The following is a 7596-nucleotide window of genomic DNA, read 5'->3' as shown; positions in this document are numbered from 1 at the left end:
TTAGGCCCCAGTAACAGATTTCACATTGTTCTAGGTCTCATTCATCCATATAACCCAAGAAATGCTGCACCCATGTACTGTCTTATATTTCAAGATCAAGAGTAGGATGCATCAAATTGACTTCGATTTGAGCAAGTAAGTAGAGTGTAGAATAGTGTAGTATGTCAACATGAGCCAGGTAAATGGCATTAACCAAAATCTACTGCAGATGAGTCCATTCTGTTACTTCCATGTGACTAGTTCAAAGGCAAAACTTTTAGTGTCCAGTCACATAAATAAGAAGACCTTCTTTTTAAAAAGTTTCTCCCCCATGTTATGGAAGCTGGCAACAGGCAGACAGGGTATGGCTGTGTGCCTGTATATGCATGCAGGGTGAATGTCCTTCCCTTTTCTGTCAGCCAGCAGCTGGATGACTCTGAGACAACACAGTCAGTGATCTCAGGCCCATCTGGTGGCCACACACAGGGACATGGCCTCTTGCTTGTCCCCCAGACAAGATTCAAAACAGTGACCCAAACACCCAAAGTTCCAGGAGAAAATTTGTATCATTTTTGTTTGGCTAAATTATGTGTTTAGAAGTTCTAACAGAATTTTAAAAAACATCTCTTATTACATTTAATTATAATTTTAAGGTAATTTCTTTGCTATTCAAACTCATGGACACCATGTACAACCTTACCTTTGAAGCTTTTTAGGAGACCCATGTTACTTCCAGCATTGTCCAGTAGACATTTCTGCAGTGGTGGAAGTGTTCTAGATCTGTGTTGTCCAATATGGTAGCCACTAGCCATATGTAAGCATTGAGTACTCGGAATGTGGCTAATGTGTCTAAGGAACTGAATGTTTAATGTGACTTAATTTTCACTGACTTATAAGCAACAGTGCCACCTGAAGTTTAGCTTTCATATATCCTCAGCCCATTTTTACCTTAGCATCCTAGCAAACATTCAGAAGTGACATGGCCATTTTCTTCCTTCTGGGATAGAGCATTGGCTCTCTTTATTGTCATGAAGATCTTTGAAAGCAATAAAAAGATATAATTGGCCGGGCATAGTGGCTCACACCTGTAATCTCAGCACTTTGGGAGGCCAAAGAGGGTGGATCACCTGAGGTCAGGAGTTCGAGACCAGCCTGGCCAACATGGTGAAACCCCATCTCTACTAAAAATGCAAAAAATTAGCTGGGTGTGGTGGTGCACACCTGTAATCTCAGCTACTTTGGGGGCTGGGGCAGGAGAATCTCTTGAACCTGGGAGGTGGAGGTTGCAGTGAGCTGAGACAGAGCCATTGCACTCCAGCCTGGGCAACGAGACCGAGACTCGTCTCAAAAAAAAAAAAAAAAGAGGATATAATTTTGCTGTTTTCACACAGCTTTTAGGAAAAGTGACACAGACTTTTCCTTATGCAAAGGCTACAGTTTTTACACAGATTCTGTCATAGGGCCTGTGTTGATACCTAATATCCCAATGGTAACCTCAACCTGCAACAGTAGTGAGGCTTTGTTCTCTAAATGGTATAACCCATAATTTTAGACAATAATAAAAGTTTAAAAATCTAATTTTTGCGCAGCCAAGAATAACATGGGGTACTAGGAAATTCCATCAGCAAGCCAGGCAACTTCTTGGCATCAGGGATTGTGTCTTTTATCTGTTTCCTTAGTTCTAGCGTAAATTTTAATAAGTGCTTCTCAGATGAGTGGTTTAGTATGTGAGTGGATGAATTAATGTGTCTCAGAAGTGATGCTAGTAACATAACATTAAAGAAGCCTCTCATTAAGGCTCCTGGTACTCTAGCAGGTATCTTCATTAGCAGATAAGTTATGGAAAGACACACTGTAAGAAATAGTATTTTGGGCTCATGAAAGAACTCATATAAAAACATTGAAAATTCATCTATGACTAGTTTGGGTAGTTTGCTTATAAAGTATATGGGTCCAGAAAAAAGTTCTTTTTCACACACAAAAAATGTATTTCTCTCTGCATTTATTTATGACAATGAATATCATCTTTCCTGGTCATGCCTTTTCACCTTGCTCTGCCTTTGCCTTATGCTGACACACACATGGCATAGTCAGCTGCCTTCCTTCCTTGACTCCTGCTTTAAAATTATTACAGTCAGGTGTATTAAATTACAAACTAAGAGCCTTCCTTTCTGCTTTAAGATGCTTTACAGGATAACCTCAACTTTTCCTTATCCCTGTCTCCTTTCTTCATTGTTATCAAAATGATCCATCAGTGTCTTTTTTTTCCTAAATAACTGATTGAAGTTTATTACATTAAAACCATATATCACTTTTATATTGCATTTGCCTTTTCTGAATGATACAAAGTAGAGGTAAATAGAGATACTTCATAAAAATGTGGATTTCCCATTCCTTTCCCTAAGACTCAGCCCTCCCTCAAATATTCCCTCCCACCCCTTACAGAACTCTGCCCTTAATAAAACACATAAATATATCATAAATAGTAAATTATGAAAAAAATAGCAAGAATTGTTTCTTTCCTTCTTGTAAGAAAGAACATGGCAGCAAAGACAGGCCACCAGAAACTGACTGGGGGTATCTAATATAAAAAGTTATTTGGGGTATGGGCTAACCTACTATCAAGGCAGGGTGGGATAGAGAAGGGGTAGAATAGGAATTCAACAATCTGCCTGAGATACCAGGCCCCCTTCTTCTCCTGACAACAGTGGAAGGATCAGATGGAAAACCACAACTCTTGTAGATGGGGAGGAGAGGACATATGTAGCCCCCATTTCCAACTTCTCTGCATGAAGACAGGGGGGTAGGACATATGGCATAGCAATGACCTCACCGAGGCAAGAATCCACTGTCTCCCCTTGAGTTTAAGAAAATATTTGCTGGCCTCATAGATACGGACTGCCTGTTAAACAGACCGAGGTGTCCCCTCTTCACCTTAGCACCACAAACAGGAGAACACTGTTGGAAAAGCTGGAAAGAGCAAAAAAGTCTCCTTTGGAGAATGATCTAAAATTCACTTGGTAAGTCTTCATATTTTAGAAAAGCAACCAGAATATATTTCAAATTGCAAAATAGTAATAATCATTATAGCCGGGCAGTGAATAGGATTCTGCCTAGGAAGGGCTATGATCTCCCAACCCATGGCTGCCTCATGTTTTAACAAAAGGGGTAAAGATTACCCCACGTCCCACTCTCTCCATTCCTTCAGCCTCAAGAAATTCATCAAGAGAGGAGGAGTTTAAAGAGGTGCTGCTTCTGGCAGAGCAATCACTACTTTTCTCTTCACAGACGCTGTGGCTCTTCTGAGAGAACCCTACGAATAGGCATCTCATCAACACTTCTGGAGTTTGTATCTGAAACTGGCTTGAAATTTTGTGCTGTGCGCTTTTTCCTTTTTTCAGGGAAAAAAAAAAGTTGGGAGGTGGTTAAACACCCCTATCCCCCAAAAACCTTTACAGAGATTACAGGGGTCTTCTTCCAGGGATCAGAGAGAAAGAGGTGGGGATAATGTGCCAGCTAGTCTGTCCTGAGGAAATTAAGAGTCCAGTTCCTGGTGAAAGATGAGGGGAAAGAAAACTGCCAAGTCTAGTAATCTCATTTCCAGCATGAAGAATGGGGATCTGAAAAAAATTCAGTTGTGGAAGCCAAGGTTAGCCAGTTGAAAATCCGTGCCACCTAACTCTGGAGTGGAGGGGATGCTGTGGTCCTCAACTGTCCGAGGCACTAATGCCCATTCATGAGGACAGAGAAGAGGAGGAGGCTCTTCTTCAGGAAGAAGATGGAGAGCCCACCTCGCTTCTTTTACACTCCTTTTTTGATGACCAAGTAGAAGAAAATTCCACATTGCTGGGGCAAGGGCTGACATCTTGGGATCACAGAGAGGCAGAATCTCGTACCAGGTCTTCTGAGGCTTTGCGCTTAATGGGTGAACTCTGACTCTGCACGTTCAAGTTTTCCAAGGTTGTACTTGTAGTTAGCATACGCAAAGTCTCTCCAACTACAGGTGAGAAACTGGACTCAGTAATAGGTGAGCCCTCACTGATTTCCTCCAAAGGAGGATTCTACGGTAAAACATCAGGACGACCAAGGTGAACACCTGGCTCCACTTCTGCCTTTGTTGTCACCTGTGCCTTGTGTTCCCCAGAGACCAGTGGCTGGTAAGTAATGCAGGAGTTGCCACTGGAGCCCGTACGCCGGGAGAAAGATGAGCCAGTCCCAAACTTTTTGGAAGGAGAAGGCTTCAAGGGGATCTTCTTAAATACTGCGTTGCACGTGAAGCGCTGGAACCGTTCAGCATAGAAGCCTGGGTTGTGCACTGAGACAGTGTCCCCGTCATGTACCAGGGCTTTCCAAGAGTGCTCCAACTTCTTAAGACATGTGTAAGACTGTAGAATGTCAATGATGCCAATATAAAGCAGAAGCCTTTCGCCTTTACTAGTCTGAGCAGGGATGCCACCCATATGGTCATCGGTCTCCATGGTGTCGCCCAGGCGAGCCTCTCCCTGGATGGATTCCATGGCTGTGGAGTACAGAACCTTTTGGGGGGTCAGTCTTTGAGTGTCAACGGACACTTGAAGGGTGTCGCTGCTTAAGGGCTCTCGTTGTGCATGATCTATATTGTGGATTGACAGCAAGAGGCTATAGTCCATTATCTTGAAGCTCTGCAGCACCAAACAGTCACGCTGCAGGGTCTTACAGAGAGCATTGTACATGTCAGCATCCAAAAAAAGACCATCAGGGATGTCTTGTAAGAAGTCTAGGTCTTTAAATGTGGGAAGAGGCTTCTCTCGCTCTTTCTGGGAAGCCCGGCGTTTGTAGGTTGAGCCTTTGAGGTCATATTTGGTATGCATTTTGACTGATCTTGGTAAAAGATTGTTCATCACCACAATCCGAATGTTCTTGCCACCTGCCTGCACACAGTACAGTCCATAGAATTTAGGCAACAAAGTCCGAGGGTTCTGGTTGAGGTTCAAGTAGTATCCTGGAAGCAGCTTCTGCAGAAACTCCGCCTCTTTATGTTGGACTGTCTTAATAATGAAGTCATCGTCGCTGGACACATAGAACAGGGAACCACTAGCTCCAGAGCTACAGAGTTCAATCAGCGGCTCACTGCAGAGGGAGCACAAGTAATCATCCGGCGGAATACCAAATAGCTCCCGAAAGTAGCGGAAGGCAACAGGTGCATAGGTCTTGAAACGAAAGTCGTTGTAGTGATGAGCAGGGGTCAGCTTGCTCCCTTCACTGGGGAAGAAGATACTCTCCACCACGTAGAAATCTTGCATGAGGACATCACGCTCCGGTTTGGTACTCAGGCTCCCCACTGTGTGAGTGATGCCTAACTGGATGGCACCTTTCAAGGCTGATGAGGGTGTCTTTTTATATGTTGTCTCTCCTGAGGAATCGACACCTCGATGGCCTGTTTTCTTGATGGGCATGCCAGAGGCATAAAGCACCTCGGATGCCATGGGGCTCTTGATTCCAGACGCTGAGGACACGGTACAGGAAGGGACTCCGGGATCCAAGGATGGAAAACCGACCGCCAACGACGGCTGGGAGGAGGCGGACGCCATCTTGGCAGCGCCCTGCCCCCCTCAGCCGCCTGGTTCTCTTTCCACCCGGCGCTTCCTCTTCTCGGAATCGAATCTTCTCCACGTCTCTTTACAGAACCCGTGTTCTGCGGGCCACCTCCGCGCCCCCTCTGGGGCCTCCCTCAGACCCCTGGAGCCGGGCTACCTCCCCCGTCCCCTCTGGGGCCTCCCTCAGACCCGTCGAGCCGGGCCGCCTCCCCGCCGCCTCTGGGGCCTCCCTCAGACCCGTCGAGCCGGGCCGCCTCCCCGCCGCCTCTGGGGCCTCCCTCAGACCCGTCGAGCCGGGCCGCCTCCCCGCCGCCTCTGGGGCCTCCCTCAGACCCGTCGAGCCGGGCCGCCTCCCCGCCGCCTCTGGGGCCTCCCTCAGACCCCTGGAGCCGGGCCGCCTCCCCGCCGCCTCTGGGGCCTCCCTCAGACCCGTGGAGCCGGGCTACCTCCCCCGTCCCCTCTGGGGCCTCCCTCAGACCCCTGGAGCCGGCTACAGGACCAGGTCAAGGCCGCACCGTTCGCCTGGCATGGGGGAGAACTCCCGCCGCGCACCCCCTCCACAAGTTTAACCGCTTTCCGCAGGGGAGACCTTCCCCTTCACAAAGGATTAAGCTCAAGCTGGCTGCTTGGACGCTGCGTCAGGACCAAGCCATATCTGAAAAAAACAAACAAACGAGGCATGAAAAGTCCCCGAGAAGTGAGCGCCGCCTCTGTCCTCCCTAGCCACGGCCTGTTTATCGCCCAACCCAGCCGCTTCCATCCATGTTTTCCTTTTTTTTTCCTTTTTTTTTTTTTTTTTTTTTTTTTGAGACGGAGTTTCGCTCTTGTTGCACAGGCTAGAGTGCTGTGGCGTGATCTCAGCTCACCGCAACCTCCATCTCCCGGGTTCAAGCGATTCTCCTGCCTCAGCCTCCCAAGTAGCTGGGATCACAGACATGCGCCACTACGTCCAGGTAATTTTGTATTTTTAGTAGAGATGGGGTTTCACCATGTTGGTCAGGCTGGTCTCGAACTCCCCACCTCAGGTGATCCACCCTCCTCGGCCTCCCAAAGTGCTGGGATTACAGGCGTGAGCCACCGTGCCCAGCCGATCCATCAGTTTCTTTACCTCATCAACCCATTCCTACCTAAGCCTTTTTTTTTTTTTCAAGTTGCACCTAATGACTTGAATGCCCTATCATCTCGGTCCTCTAGCCTCACTTCTCTCTTAGTCTCAGAAACACACTTGAAATTCCAATTCATGTGTAGAAGCTTTCTCAAACAACACTTCAGTGTGTCATGGAAGAAAGAACTCAGAGCTCTAGGAAGTGTGATAACTGATTTAAGAATCTGCTTGTGCCACTAGCTGATTGTATGATCTTGGATAAATTACTCCACATCCCTGGGGCTCTGTTACTGCCTCTATGAAATGGGGAGGGAGGAGTTTAGGTGAATTTACATGATCCTTCCATACTCTAAAACCTATGGAATTAAGGAATAATATGTATTCCCTACCATCCTGTCAAAACCTGTGATAATGACATGCTAACAAATAATGCCACAAATATATTCTCTTATGAGACAGAAATTGTACACTTAATTTATATGAAATTTATCATGTGTGCTGCTATGCCCCCAGCATGCTACCATGAATGGACAAGTAGTTGTGATAATAAAATATTTATAATGGGGATTTGCTTTTGATTATGGCAGACTACTCAATTTAAACCAACCTTCCTCAGAGAATAAATTTTTTAAAAAACTTGGTTGGATACATTGGAGTCCTAAGAAGTTAGTGAATAATTAGTACTGAGATCTGGGAAAAGAAAGAAGTACAGAGAGGTGAGCATCTGGGCCCACTGTTTCCTTAGGGACCTCTGCATGTTCCATTAGAGGTAGCTGAGAGTCTGATAAGCTTAGCAGAGTTTTTGACAAATCAATGGACTAGGGAACAAAAAAACGGAGTTTGGGGTCTGATACAACAATAGTCTGGCAAACCTCCCAAAACTTTGGATTGGGACCCTGAAAGGCTATATAGCATGGGAGTAAATGTGTATAGAAA

The 7596-nt window shown here is 46.0% G+C and overlaps 1 pseudogene across 1 annotated transcript; it reads right to left on the bottom strand.

The window, feature by feature from the left end:
• Positions 1 to 2393: 2393 nt before the first annotated feature.
• LOC126952655 (phosphatidylinositol 4-phosphate 5-kinase type-1 alpha-like) lies at positions 2394 to 5583 on the bottom strand (annotated as a pseudogene). Its single transcript, XR_007724989.1, has one exon. The product of XR_007724989.1 is annotated as a phosphatidylinositol 4-phosphate 5-kinase type-1 alpha-like (transcript).
• Positions 5584 to 7596: the final 2013 nt, after the last annotated feature.

Source organism: Macaca thibetana, chromosome 4 (genome assembly GCF_024542745.1).
Source record: "Macaca thibetana thibetana isolate TM-01 chromosome 4, ASM2454274v1, whole genome shotgun sequence".
Lineage (NCBI taxonomy): Eukaryota > Metazoa > Chordata > Mammalia > Primates > Cercopithecidae > Macaca > Macaca thibetana.
The sequence above is the reverse complement of the archived record's forward strand: the minus strand, read 5'-3'. Positions and strand labels throughout refer to the sequence as shown.